At 44.3% G+C, this 13461-nt stretch overlaps 1 protein-coding gene across 4 annotated transcripts in view; it reads right to left on the reverse strand.

Moving 5' to 3' along the window:
* Positions 1-12769, reverse strand: part of ARHGAP32 (Rho GTPase activating protein 32) — a 197896-nt gene extending 185127 nt beyond the window's left edge. The window contains exon 1 of one of the 4 annotated variants that reach the window (XM_083162856.1): positions 12563-12769. The gene's annotated coding sequence lies outside the window, so the exon portion shown is untranslated. Of the gene's footprint in view, positions 1-401; positions 638-12390 lie in introns of those variants that run through there. The other 3 variants (XM_083162855.1, XM_083162854.1, XM_083162858.1) reach the window with 3 other exon arrangements.
* Between the last annotated feature and the right edge of the window lie 692 nt (positions 12770-13461).

Genomic DNA, 13461 nt, shown 5'->3' on the forward strand with positions numbered 1-13461 from the left:
TCTACAAAGAACAAGAAGAAAGATTTTTGAATGGCCAAATCAAAGTGGAATGTACGAGGTACATTACTTCAGGAAAGATTATCACAATGTCCCTTTAGCGCTGACAACAATTTCCTTTCGTTTGTTTTACCCCCCCAAAAAAGGAAAAAACAATAGTGTAACACAATTTTGTATGGATTCTATCATATAATATATGGTGGAACTCGTACCCTTCTAATATGTCTACTCTTAAAGTAGACCATGGAGCATCTTTGAGGGAGCGGGTAACGTCACCGTGTAGATAAGCCACTTGATAATTCACAGTGTGCCATAGAAGCAAAATCTGGATATAGTGCAATACAGTTTTTTTAATGATTAAAAAGATAACATTTACAATGAAAAATGACAAGGTGGACTCTCACCAAACGCCAGTGTCTACAAGTGGTTTGCCGGCAAAAGAGCAGTTGTTATATAAGAGGGTCACAGTCGTCCCTGGTCACTCTGTGGAGTCTGTCACACCAAGTCCTTAATCAGTCCTTTAGCCATCACGCGTTTCAAAACAAAACTGTTTCTTTTTCAAGGCATATGGAGGAAGCATCATACATCCGGTATTTATACCAGGTAAAAGAGAAACCTAATGCCAGACATAATCCATCCAAAATTGTGTTACACTATTGTATTTTCCTTTTTTGGGGGGTAAAACAAACGAAAGAAAAAGGAAATTGTGATACTCTTTCCTGTATTATCTGTATTCGTCTATATTATCACGTACATCCCACAAGCGAAGATCAACGCAAAAGGTCTTTCAATATTCCAAAAATTACTGTATTAAGAGGTACATTAGTTGTAGTCCCTTTCTTTCAGGACAACTGAATACAACAAAGTAAACGATAACGTCCATCATTTCTACCCCATAAATGGCATGTGCTGGGTGTCCTCAGGCCTCTGACTTTCCATGTTGTCATGTGATCTCCATGCTCATTGCATAATTATTTACACATTATGATTCATGCAAATATGGTGCATTAGGTAAGCACCCTGCAGCCATCACTGCACAACAGCCACATGATGCATAACTTCAGATTGCCATCTATGCAGAAACAGCTATTTCCAATCCACTTTTACGCAATGAGATTCCTTTGCTCAGGAGCATTCGGAGACCGTGAGAAGCCCAATAGATGCAACTAACCAGCGCAGTTCTAGAGATGCACTATGCAAGGAGAGCTCATTACAGGCAGAATTCCTGTAGGAGATAGCAGGGATTACCCAACCCATTTTCCAGATGTCCGGAAACTAATGATTTTATCTCTATGCACCGGTTTTCAAAATTGAACCGAGTGGCTGCGCTAAACCCTTCCTGCTACCCAGCCTGCAACAGGCCTTCCAACCCGGCTTGCAGGATGCGGATAAACTGCGGCTACAGTTGTAAAGAGCAAACATCTCTTCTGTAATGAGGAGGAGAACGATAGAAGCTGCCAATCTTCCTCTGCTGTCTCTGTCCAGAGTGCTGCATTCAGCCGCTGTGAGGAGGGCTGGCTTTCTATTGGGTCTCTTCATGTATTTCATACTGAGAAAGGAACAGGCTTTGGGAGAGAAAGCAGATCTCCCAGCAGGGGGAGGACATTACAATGGGTCTATAAAGAGCAGAGAGGTCGCATTTAGCTGCAATTTGCAAGAATTGTATTCACTGTGTGGAAGGGATGGGAAAATAATCCAGCCAGAGACATGTTCCCACACCCAGCAGCATGAATGCAGCACTAGAATCCCATGAAATAAGGAGGAGGGCATTTGTGGCAGGAAACAAACTAAACAGTTAAAGGATTCTGTTGTTGTGGGCAACAGAAAAATTTGTTTGTATTCTGAAAGAACATTTCCAAGCTCTCCAGACTGAACTAGTGTATATGCAGTATTAATGTTAAGGCTCTGCCGAAGAATGGGCAGTCATCGTCAATATGCCAAGAGATTAATACTTCTGTTTAATAGCAGTAATATCAGGCAAACATCACAGTACATCTGCCTTGCCCTACACATGTGTATAAGGCCAACTTACACAGATTCTGCCACGTGACTGAGACCACCTGGCTGTACCCCTATCCACAGATCCACTTGCTTGCAGCAGAGTTTATGTAAGAAGTTTGTATTATGCAGTGGGTGTAATGGGGTCCTTACATGTGTGCTGCAGGGGGAACCTGCCACTTCAACTATATAACTCTGTCATATGCCCAGAGACAACAGGATGGAAACACATGAAATATAACAGTGATGTTTTTACCAATACTAGGATGCATGGGGAAAACATCACACGGCAAAAGACTTGCTTTGTACTGAAATTTTTAAATAGGTGTTAAAATTGGAGAAAACAATGGTAAAAAAGGGAATTCCTGACTTATTACTCAGTGTACTTATTAATAGGTCACCCTGTCATCACTACTAGAATCACTGTGATTACCCCAATGCCTGGAGAGAAGATGCGAGTGCAGTAAAGGCATGAGTCATTCTACGTGGTAATATTCCGACCCCCCCCTCCTCCCTCATTGCACTGCAGTATAATATTGCCACATCCACAGAGCATGTGTGGTCGCCAAGTGATGGAATACCCATGTTACTGATGTCACCTATATGTCATTTCAATGAACAGATCTAAACAAAATTATTATTTTGTGCGATTCTGGAACAAGGCCAGAGACCATATGTACCATTCCCCCACCATGAAGCACGAGCCAATGAAATATTAAATGGTTACCCAACACATGCATTCTCTGCAGCATACAGAATACTCAGGGAAAACAACTATTACCCCTTTCACAATGCACTTACAACCCCCAGGTTGTTGCCTTAACCGCCCTGGCAATTAATCCCGGGTTAAAATAATTGTTAAAACCTGGATCACCCTGTGTAAAATGGCAACCCCGGTTCAGTGTAAAAAGGTGTGACGCAGGTCGGACACAAGTTCAAAAACCCAGGACTGACCCGGGTTTGTAATATGAAAGCGGTATTAGAGAATCTGATCTGAATCTGGAACACGACCCTAGTGGATGCGCAACACTCTGAAGTCTACTGTGACTGGAGCAAAAACACCACAAAAGTCTTATTTCTGGAGGAAGCCAGTGCCGTAAGCAAGTCAACTCACCATCCAAAAAGGGGAATGCTTGCTTGGGTTACCTAGAAGACCAAATCACCTACACACTACTTTCCATATCATTGTTACCTGAATAAAAAACATAGGACTCAGAAATGATTGGAAGGTTCAGATTTATCACTAAACGAGTCCCATTAACCCCTTCCTGACATTTGACGTATATATACGTCATGGCCGGGAAGTACTTCCCGACACATGACGTATATATACGTCATGACTTCTAACTGTCACTGCGTCTAGAGACGCAGTGACAGAGGGACGATGTCTGCTGTCCCTGACAGCAGACATGTCCCTGCATGCCCAGGGGGGGCTGCGATGCCGCCCCCCCGTCGGCGATCGCTGTGATTGGCTGTTCAGTGTGAACAGCCAATTACAGCGTTTTCTGTGTCACCGGCGAATAACGTTCGCCGGTGACACGGGATCGGAGGTGATTGGTGCTGTAAAGTACAGCACCAATCACCGCGGGGTGTAAGGGTGACACTGGTGTCACCCCACCTCACCCCGCCCGCCCCCAAAGGCCGTGATTGGTCCGTCGGACCGACGGACCAATCACAGCCATGGAGGGGGGTTTAAACTAACGGTGACTGCACTGCAGACGCCATTCCGGTCTGGAATTGCATGCAGTGCGGTCACCGTACCCAGCTGCCGCGATATACTGACCAGAACCCCTCTAAATACTTACCTGATCACTGCCTGGATCTTGCTTATTCTTGTGACATCCTGTGACATCCTGTGCTGTGTTGTGCTGCTGCGAGTTATTAGATAGAGAGATAGAGAGAGATAGAGAGGCCTAGTGACAGAGAGTGCTATATTTTGTGCTGCTGCAGTGTAATAGAGTTATAGATAGAGAGATAGAGAGAGATAGAGAGATAGAGAGAGAGAGATAGAGAGATAGTGACAGATTGTGCTATATATTTTTTATATAACTGACTGCTGCCCCCCCTTTTGTGCTGATCAGTATAAATTAACTGATCAGCAACTTTTTGGGGGCGCAGGGTATTTTTTATATATATATATATATATACCGGTCAGTGCTGCTGCTGCAGTGTCATAGAGTGATAGATAGTGAGAGATAGAGAGATAGAGAGAGATAGTGACAGAGAGTGATAGAGACTGCTATATTTTGTGTCTGCTGCCCCCCTTTTGTGCACCCCCAGCAACTTTTTGGGGGTGCAGGGGTTATTTTTCATATATATAACTGTCAGTGCTGCTGCTGCAGTGTCATAGAGTGATAGATAGTGAGAGATTGAGAGATAGAGAGAGATAGTGACAGAGAGTGCTAAATTTTGTGTCTGCTGCCCCCGCCTTTTGTGCTGATCACTATATCTGAGGTGATCAGCAACTTTTTGGGGGTGCAGAGGTTTTTTTTATATATACCTGCCAGTTGCACTGTCAGTTGCACCAAAGGTTGTGCACCTGCTGCCCCTCACTGGTAATCAGTGTCGCATCACTGATCACCTTTTTTTTTTTTGTGGGTGCTGTGGGGTCTTTTTTTAATTTTTTTTTTACACACACTGTGATTTTGTGGGTGTCCTGTGGCCACTGTGCGCTGATCAGTGACGTACATCACTGATCATCTTTTTCGGCACAGGGTTGATCTATTTTTTTTTTTTTTGATCAAATTCCTGTTGCCTTTGAGCGCTGTTCAGTGACGGACGTTACTGACCAACATCTGTGCTCAATTTTTGGTGCAGGACCTTTTTTTTTTTTTTTTAACCCCTTCAATTTTTTTTTTTTAACCCCTTCAATTTTTTTTTTTTTTAACCCCTTCAATTTTTTTTTTTTGTATAAAGTATTTTTTTTTTCTGCACTACATACACACTACACACTACATACCCCCCGGGTTGAAATAAAGTTTGTACCCCCCCCTACACTATACACGTGTTGAAACATTTCACTACCAGTAACACAAAAATAAAAATGGCATCCCAAATGTCATCCCAAATGTCATCCCAGTCATCCAGAAGAATGTATTCAGCGGAGGAGGCATATGCCATGCTTGCCTCTGACTCTGACACAGCCAGTGAGGCAAGCGGGGAATTTGAAGGATTCGTCTTAAGCTCCTCTTCCTCCTCTGGTGATGAGGGACCCCCTCAAAGACGCCCCCGTAGAGCAGCTGAGACCCCCCCCCCCCAATAATTGATCTCGTATGGACCCCACCACCAGACAATTTTGAGCCCCAGGTTCCTGAGTTTTTGGCCATCCCAGGAATCCAATTTGATTCCACAGGTCTCAGAGAAATTGACTTTTTCAAATTATTTTTCTCTGATGATTTTATAAATTTAATGGTGGACCAAACTAATTTATATGCCCAGCAGTTTATTGCTCAAAACCCCACGTCATCATTTGCTAGGTGGACCCCTGTAGATGCAGTAGAGATGATGACGTTTTGGGGTCTGGTGTTTCATATGGGCATAGTAAAAAAGCCAGAAATTAGGCAATATTGGAGTACAGATGTTCTGTACAGCACCCCATTTTACCGTATGGCCATGCCCCGGGCTCGATTTGAGACGATCCTTAAATTTTTGAATTACAACGATAATGCACAGTGCCCACCCAGAGATGATCCCACCTTTGACCGGCTATTCAAAGTCAGGCCGGTCATTGATCATTTCAGTGCCAAATTTGAAGAGATGTACATCCCAGATAAATTCATTTGCATAGACGAGTCCCTTATACATTTTAAAGGAAGGGTTAAATTCCGCCAGTACCTTCCCAGTAAGAGGGCAAGGTATGGCATAAAAATGTATAAGCTGTGTGAAAGCACCTCAGGGTACACTCACAGGTTTAGGGTATATGAAGGGAAGGATTCAAGAATTGAACCGCCAGAATGCCCCCCCTCCCTCGTAGGTGTTAGTGGAAAAATTGTCTGGGATTTAGTGCACCCCTTCCTGGATAAAGGTTATCACCTCTATGTGGATAACTTTTACACTAGCATCCCCCTGTTTAAGGCCCTTGGTTCAAGAGGTACAGCAGCTTGCGGTACTGTGCGCAAGAACCAAAGAGGCCTCCCAAAAACGCACATTGCCCAAGTAATGAGAAGGGGTGAAAGCAGGGGAATATGCACCGAAAATATGTTGTTGGTCAAATATAAGGACAAGAGGGATGTCCTTATACTGACAACAATTCACGGAGACAGTACCACCTCCGTCCCTGTACGAGGTACCAGTACCCACACCTCAAAACCTAATTGTATCCTGGATTACAATAGGTACATGTGCGGAGTGGATCTTTCAGATCAGGTACTGAAGCCGTACAGTGCCCTGCGGAAAACAAAAATCTGGTACAAGAAGCTGGCCGTGTATATCATCCAGATGGCACTGTATAACGCTTACGTGCTATTCCGTTCTACCGGCCAGAGGGGGACATTTATGCACTTTCAAGAGGAAGTCATAAAGGGCCTAGTATTTGGGAACCAGCAGGCAGAGGGCCCCAGTACTTCTAGTACTGGCCCCCGTATTGTACCAGGGCAGCATTTTCCGAACGAAATCCCCTCCACTGCAAGAAAGGGCAGGACACAAAAAAGGTGCAAAGTTTGCTATAAAAAGGGAATAAGAAAGGAAACTATTTTCCACTGTGAAACTTGCCCCGACAAACCCGGCCTATGTATAAAGGAGTGTTTTAAAATATACCACACATCTATGGATTATTAGGTTCATCATTTCACCGTGCTTCGGGGGTCTTGCTAATGCCACATAGCACCCACCAACATTCCACCAGAATCTGAGCTGCAAAATCCAAAAATCACTCCTTCCCTTCTGAGTCCTGCCATGCACCCAACTGGTATTTTTTGGTCACATATGAGGCATTGCCATACTCGGGAGAAATTGGGGCACAGATTTTGGGGTGCTTTTTCTCCTTCATACCTTATGAAAATGAAAAATTTTGAGCCAGAACTGCATTTTTGTGTAAAAAAATGTAATTTTTCATTTTCACTGCCCAGTTGTATCAAAATTGGTGAAACCCCTGGGGGTTTGAAATGTACACTATACCCCTAGATGAATTCCCTGAGGGGTGTAGTTTGCAAAATGGGGTCACTTGTGGGGTGGTTCCACTGTATTGGTGCTTTGGGGGTCTTGCTAATGCGACATAGCACCCACCAACATTCCACCACCAAAAATCACTCCTTCCCTTCTGAGTCCTGCCATGCACCCAACTGGTATTTTTTGGTCACATATGAGGCATTGCCATACTCGGGAGAAATTGGGGCACAGATTTTGGGGTGCTTTTTCTCCTTCATACCTTATGAAAATGAAAAATTTTGAGCCAGAACTGCATTTTTGTGTAAAAAAATGTAATTTTTCATTTTCACTGCCCAGTTGTATCAAAATTGGTGAAACCCCTGGGGGTTTGAAATGTACACTATACCCCTAGATGAATTCCCTGAGGGGTGTAGTTTGCAAAATGGGGTCACTTGTGGGGGGGTTCCACTGTATTGGTGCTTGGGGGGTCTTGCTAATGCAACATAGCACCCACCAACATTCCACCAGAATCTGAGCTGCAAAATCCAAAAATCACTCCTTCCTTTCTGAGTCCTGCCATGCACCCAAATGGTATTTTTTGGTCACATGTGAGGCATTGCCGTACTCGGGAGAAATTGGGGCACAGATTTTGGGGTGCTTTGTCTCCTTCATTCCTTGTGAAAATGAAAAATTTTGAGCCAGAACTGCATTTTTGTGTAAAAAATGTAATTTTGCATTTGCACAGCCCAGTTGTATCAAAATTGGTGAAACCCCTGGGGGTTTGAAATGTACACTATACCCCTAGATGAATTCCCTGAGGGGTGTAGTTTGCAAAATGGGGTCACTTGTGGGGGGGTTCCACTGTATTGGTGCTTGGGGGGTCTTGCTAATGCGACATAGCACCCACCAAAATTCCACCAGAATCTGAACTGCAAAATCCAAAAATCACTCCTTCCCTTCTGAGTCCTGCCATGCACCCAAATGGTATTTTTTGGTCACATGTGAGGCATTGCCGTACTCGGGAGAAATTGGGGCACAGATTTTGGGGTGCTTTTTCTCCTTCATACCTTCTGAAAATGAAAAATTTTGAGCCAGAACTGCATTTTTGTGTAAAAAAATGTAATTTTTCATTTTCACTGCCCAGTTGTATCAAAATTGGTGAAACCCCTGGGGGTTTGAAATGTACACTATACCCCTAGAGGAATTCCCTGAGGGGTGTAGTTTGCAAAATGGGGTCACTTGTGGGGGGGTTCCACTGTATTGGTGCTTGGGGGGTCTTGCTAATGCAACATAGCACCCACCAACATTCCACCAGAATCTGAGCTGCAAAATCCAAAAATCACTCCTTCCTTTCTGAGTCCTGCCATGCACCCAAATGGTATTTTTTGGTCACATGTGAGGCATTGCCGTACTCGGGAGAAATTGGGGCACAGATTTTGGGGTGCTTTGTCTCCTTCATTCCTTGTGAAAACGAAAAATTTTGAGCCAGAACTGCATTTTTGTGTAAAAAATGTAATTTTGCATTTGCACAGCCCAGTTGTATCAAAATTGGTGAAACCCCTGGGGGTTTGAAATGTACACTATACCCCTAGATGAATTCCCTGAGGGGTGTAGTTTGCAAAATGGGGTCACTTGTGGGGGGGTTCCACTGTATTGGTGCTTGGGGGGTCTTGCTAATGCGACATAGCACCCACCAAAATTCCACCAGAATCTGAGCTGCAAAATCCAAAAATCACTCCTTCCCTTCTGAGTCCTGCCATGCACCCAAATGGTATTTTTTGGTCACATGTGAGGCATTGCCGTACTCGGGAGAAATTGGGGCACAGATTTTGGGGTGCTTTTTCTCCTTCATACCTTCTGAAAATGAAAAATTTTGAGCCAGAACTACATTTTTGTGTAAAAAAATGTAATTTTTCATTTTCACTGCCCAGTTGTACCACAATTGGTAAAACCCCTGGGGGTTTGAAATGTACACTATACCCCTAGATGAATTCCCTGAGGGGTGTAGTTTGCAAAATGGGGTCACTTGTGGGGGGGTTCCTAAATTTTAGCATCTTATGGTGCCTAGAAACCTACATGGTGCCTAAAAAATAATCTCATAAAAAGGAGGCTCCAAAATCAAGTAGGTGCTCCTTCTATTATGAAGCCTGTGGTTTGGTCAACGTGCACACTAGGGCCACATATAGGATATTTATGAAAACAAAAGAATTGGGGGAATCAATTTTTAGTCACATTTCTCTAGTAAAATGTACTGTGTTCCTTAGAAAAATGTATTAAAATTGCAAATCTGCAAAAAAAATGAAATTTTGAAATTTCACCTACACTTTGTTTTAATTCCTGTGAAACACCTAAAGGGTTAACACACTTCCAAAATGCTGTTTTGAATACTGTGAGGGGTGCAGTTTTTGAAATGGTATCATTTATGGGGGTGTCTCACATACAAGTCCCTCAAAGTCACATCAGAACTGAACTGGTCCCTAAAAAAATCAGTGTTTGAAATTTTCTTGAAAATTTGAGAATTTGCTATTCATATTGTAAGCCTCCTAGTGTCCAAAAAAATTAAAAGGAAGTTGAAATAATGATGGAAACATAAAGTAGACATATGGTCTATGTTAGTTATTAACTATTTTGAGTGGTATGATTATTTGTCTCACAAGCAGAAAATTTAACATTTTGCAAAATTTTCCATTTTTTCACAACATTTTGGTATTTTTCACAAAAAAACACAGACTGTATCGACCCAAATTTACCACTAATTTGAAGTACAATGTGTCACGAAAAAACAATCTCAAAATCACTGGGATAAGTAAAAGCAAAAAAAAGTTATCCCCACTTAAGTGATACATGTCAGATTTGAAAAAAAGGGCTCTGTCAGGAACGCAAAAACTGGCTCTGTCAGGAAGGGGTTAAACCATGGAAAACAAACATTAATTGCACTACCTCTAGTACCAATAACCCATCACTGACAACCCCTTCTGTCACGGCATAATCACCAATCAAAACGCTAGGAAGCTGCAACTATATATTTACAGCTTACTACAGAGGTGACAGTGCACCCAAAAATCAGTGTGGCAATGGTAAGAACCTTTATATAAGGTCATGTATCCTTCCCAGGCTCGCAATGATATATTGCAATTGATTTTCCTTTGCTACATTGTGTGCTCCAGTGATGTGGATTGTTGCTGCTACAGGTACGTGTGTGCGTGTTTGTAACCCGTTCTCCCACTTTTGCCAAAAATTCCACCCTGGAGGCAGTGGGAGCAGCCCAGCCATGTTCAGAGTGCAGACAAGAGGCTGGAGAGCAGCTGTGTGTAATGTCCTGTCTCACAAGCCGCACAGAGCTTTTTACACGCCTCTATTACAGCAGAACACAAGCATAATCAGATGGCTTCTCCAGTCACATTTCAATGCCTTCAGCTTCTGCTGACACTACTCAGCAGCAGATTAAGGACACACAATACCTGTTAGCACAACACACGACATGTCATTTGCATAGGGGTGGATTCTGCAGAATGACATTCCTCTAGGAATAAGGTTTTGTGCCCGTGCTAAGTAAATGCTCCACTCCTTTCTTTATTCTCAGCCCACAGACAACTGTGCTCACAAGGAAACGGTTACTTCTCATACTTCCTACATGTGCAGCTCCCAATGCGGCTATACCCACACTGCCCCTGCCAAATTGTACAACAAAACATGCCCCATCGGACTTCAATATTGGACGGACCTAAGACGCGGCACAATTAATGAGTCACACTGGAGAGATCGCCGCCGTGTTTCTTACGAAGTGACCAGATTACATTTATATTTGCATATGGAGGGCGGTGGTGCTGTTGGAGAACGTAACTGGATGCCAAGGCGTATTAGGGTATCAATTCATCCATAGCACCAGGGAGGGGGCTGGGAACAATCGCACACCACCAGTCAGATGAGTCAAGGTGAGCAAAGACTACCCCTGCAACAACTGCTGAGGAGGAAGCATTCAGCATGTCATAACATACCACAGACCAGCGAGTACGCAACCATAAATATAGTGTGTGGGGAATTTGGCTTATCTGCCATAGGGGGAGTGGAGAGGATGGGTTACATGAAATCCCCACCATAGTAAGAGCTCACCCGTAACAATAATCGGTACTTATATGTTAGTTGGGCGCCCACTAAGCTACTTGCTTAGTTCTCCGTGTCCGCTCGCCACATTTCGGGCATGGTGGCTCGCCACACTATATAAAATCAACTCCATGCCAAAGTGGATAGTGGGGGTATGAGCTTAGTTACTATAGTGGGTGCCCAACTAACATAGGTACCAAATAATCTGACAATTTTAAGGAGGAAATTCACTTAGGTTAAGTAGAAATACATAGCAGTGTTCATATGAATGACAACTTTCCCCTTGGTGACAAGCTACTGACACATTGTTACATATGCAGAGCATTGCACCCAGCCTGCCAGGCCAGACACTGCAGCACACAAGTACAACGCAACCTGCACTATGTCATCTAATCTTTTATAAAGGTAACACTGGCAGCAGGTGACACTGGGGTAGATTTATTAAGCTCGGTGAAGTGATAAAGTGTCTGGTTTTTAACACCGGCCAATCAGCTTACAGGTAGGAGCCGATTGGCCGGTAATAAAAACCAGAAACTTTATCACTTCACGGAGCTTAATAGATCTGCCCCACTATGAGGTACAATGGTCACCTATGGCAGTGTACCCGGAATGCCACAGAGAGCAGATAGAGGATACGTACCTAGTCACCATGGTGTCCCTCACCCTGCAGTACGTCACACAATGCCTGCTCTACACAACCTACCTGATCTTTTGGGCCTATTTCACATTAATAAACAAGAATATATAAAATCAGATTCAATTGGACACAGCTTATAGGAGAACGCACCCTATAGAACAAGAAACAAGCGCATGTTGGGGGTGTTACAAATACAGCAATAAATGTACAGTACGTATATTATATATCACCCGCTGCTGCTGGCTATATAATACCAATGTTCCCACGTATTGTCCTGGGATGGCTGAATGTGACGTTTTAAATTATGGTTCTTCTTTACTGTATAAGAAATATATATCTTATACAATAAAGAGATACAGATATATATAGGAGATTTGAGTACAATAAAAATATATATATATATATATATATCACACACACACACACACACACACACACAATTTAGGTGCCAGTGTGGGCAGGGAATAGGCCTATGAGGCAGAGTAACCGGGGATATGGGGCAGGTGGCAGGGAACCTGGTATATATGGCTGCAGCAGATGGGTCACCATATGTACCATACAGCACTGACCTGCTGCAGGACGCCCCGGCCGGTCACCTGTGGCTGGATGGAGAGGACCGGACTCTCGCAGGACCCTTCTCCGCAGCTGTGTCTCCGGTTACCGCCTCATGCTCGCGTCCTCCACGCTCGCCTCATACATTACACACTGCACCCGGAGCTCGCACAGAGGACGCTCACTCACCGTCGGGTCCTTCCCCTAGGCGCGGCCACATCTCCCGGGACACTCCCACACAGGCTCCCGCCGCGCCGTGCCGATCCCACGGGTCGCCGTACCGGCCTCACAGCCGCTCTGACCCGCACCAGCGGGAGCGCGAGAGTCTACTTCGGGGTCCCGGCCTCAGGGCTGCACACAGGCGGCAGCTGGGGAGTGCGTCACAGGGGAGAGGGGTTACCTAGCAACGGCTGCGGACCTAACCCTGCTCCCGCCCCCTCATCACACTGCATCCCCTTAGATCACCCTGATGAGCTGCTTCCCCCCTACACCCACACCATCACATCACTCATACCAAATTCCACCCCCTCATCATCACACCTGTTACCCTACTTCACCCCATCTATACACCCTGCTCCCCACACCATCACATCACTCATACCAAGCACCACCCCCTTGTCACCCCACCTGTTACCCTGCTACACAACATCTATACACCCTGCCCCCCCCCCCCGCCCATCACATCACTCATACCAAGTGCCACCCCTCATCATCACACCTGTTACCCTGCTATACCCCATCTATATCACCCTGCTCCCCTTACCATCACATCAATCATACCAAGTGCCACCCCTCCATAACCCCACCTGTTACATAGAAACATAGAATAAAAACCACTTGGTCCATCTAGTCTGCCCCTATTTTAAACATGTTACCTCAAATCATATTTGATCCTTACTTTTTTGTAAGTATATCAATATGCCTATCCCAAGCATGTTGTTTGTTATACTGCTACACCCCATCTATACACCCTGCACCCTCCACCATCACATCACTCATACCAAGTGTCACCCCCTCATCATCACACCTGTTACCCTGCTACCCCACCATCACAATACTGCTTGATTTTGCTAAAGCTTTTGTTACGG

Source organism: Crinia signifera, chromosome 19 (assembly GCF_055691185.1).
Source record: "Crinia signifera chromosome 19, ASM5569118v1, whole genome shotgun sequence".
NCBI classification, from domain to species: Eukaryota; Metazoa; Chordata; class Amphibia; order Anura; family Myobatrachidae; genus Crinia; species Crinia signifera.